This window comes from Sinocyclocheilus rhinocerous, unplaced genomic scaffold (genome assembly GCF_001515625.1).
Source record: "Sinocyclocheilus rhinocerous isolate Xijiao unplaced genomic scaffold, SAMN03320098_v1.1 scaffold1285, whole genome shotgun sequence".
Taxonomy (NCBI): domain Eukaryota; kingdom Metazoa; phylum Chordata; class Actinopteri; order Cypriniformes; family Cyprinidae; genus Sinocyclocheilus; species Sinocyclocheilus rhinocerous.
Window position 1 is genome coordinate 162,465 of NW_015645559.1, and position 2,058 is coordinate 164,522.

Sequence of the window (2,058 nt, forward strand, 5' to 3'; positions counted from 1 at the left end):
TGTGCTTCGGATGTGTGCACTCAGAAAACCGTATATCAGAAGTTTAAACTAATATGGTTTAAAACGCATGATTTCAGCGCGATAAACATGATAATCAGAAGGGGGGCGGGGAGCAGCAGCTCATTTTCATTTAAAGAGACAGGCCCGAAAAACAGCGTGTTTCTGCTTCCACTCAAAATAGGCATTTTCAAAATGATATAATAAATGATCTGTGGAGTATTTTGTGCTGAAACTTCACAGACACATTCTGGGGATACCAGAGACTTATATTACATATTGTAAAAAGGGGCATAATATGTCTCCTTTAAAACTTTGCAGGATGTTTTCATTCACTTAGAGCTGTGTTACACACTGCATGAAAGGTAATTTTCAAAAATCCATAATAGGGGCACTTTAAAAGGCAGCATTAGCCTACTTACTTTTTTTCAAACCACTGCAGTGGTTTGGTCTAGCATTGCAACTTTTCCTGAACTGGAAAAGTCAAAAATCAGTTGTCACCAGGGTTATTATCATTAACTAATTATTTATTATTAAAACTTTTCACCATTGAAAGCTGAAATACAACTATATATAATTATTAGATAAAAAACTTAAACTAAACAAAAAAACATATATATATATATATATATACTAATGAAATACCAATTTTTAAACCTAATTAAAAATTATAATATAAACGTTCAACTTACAATTAATATACAATACTATTTCATACTATGAACCTATTACACTGAACAAAATTATAAACGCAACACTTTTGTTTTTGCCCCCATTTTTCATGAGCTGAACTCAAAGATCTAAGACTTTTTCTATGTACACAAAAGGCCTATTTCTCTCAAATATTGTTCACAAATCTGTCTAAATCGGTGTTAGTGATTATCTCGGCAAAGGAGAAGTGCTCACTAACACAGATTTAGACCGATTTGTGAACAATATTTGAGAGAAATAGGCCTTTTGTGTACATAGAAAAATTCTTAGATCTTTGAGTTCAGCTCATGAAAAATGGGGGCAAAAACAAAAGTGTTGCGTTTATAATTTTGTTCAGTGTAGATAGATAGATAGATAGTAGTAGTAGATAGATATATAGATAGATATATAGATAGATAGATAGATAGATAGATAGATATTCTGGGATTGTTTTATCAATAAAACAGTGAGAATTTTAGTCATCATGGTTACCTCTGTAAAGAAATTACATAAGTCATTTCTGGGTACCAATAACTATGGTATTTTCATTTTGCACATTTTTGTAAGGGTTTTCATGATAGTGCCTGCATGAAGCTTATGCTTGACAGAAAACAGAAGTAATTTAGAATACTTGGTGTGTGAGTAAGTTGTAGATTTCTTCATCCTGGTTGTGAAACACAGGCCTGGCCGTCTGATCAGATGCTTGAGTCTTGATTCTGAGGGGTTTTTTGTACAAGAGCGGAATAAGTGACTGGTGTTCCTGATTGAGTGGCTAATTGTTGGCTAGATAAACACAGGAAGTGGAGAGAGATTGCTAGAGATCCATCTATCGTTTCTTTCTGAAACATGACCTCTCCACCCCACAGGGGTTATTAATATTTCATGATCCCTTTGCAAAGACACACACACACACACACACACACACGTTTACTTAGCTATCTAAATGGGGACATTCCATAGGTGTAATGGTTTTTATACTGTACAAACTGTATGTGCTATTGCCCTAGACCAACCCTACACCTAAACCTACCCCTTACAGGAAACTTTTTGTATTTTTACAATTTAAAAAAAAACTTTGTTTACTTTATTTTTATACCAGTTTTACAAATAAGGATGTCCCCAAAGGGAGGTTTTTGGAGATTTTGTCAGGTTTAGCTCACTTTTGGGTACAAATTTGTCCCCAAAATATGGTTAAGTTGGTACACACACACACACACACACACACACACACACGTGTACTTAGCTATCTAAATGGGGACATTCCATAGGCGTAATGGTTTTTATACTGTACAAACTGTATGTGCTATTGCCCTAGACCAACCCTACACCTAAACCTACCCATTACAGGAAACTTTCTGCATTTTTAGATTT

General features: G+C 34.5%; 1 protein-coding gene across 1 annotated transcript in view; it reads left to right on the forward strand.

Moving 5' to 3' along the window:
• The window catches only part of LOC107706644 (xin actin-binding repeat-containing protein 2-like), a 38,571-nt gene that overhangs the window by 11,667 nt on the left and 24,846 nt on the right, over positions 1–2,058 (forward strand). The window lies entirely within an intron of this gene.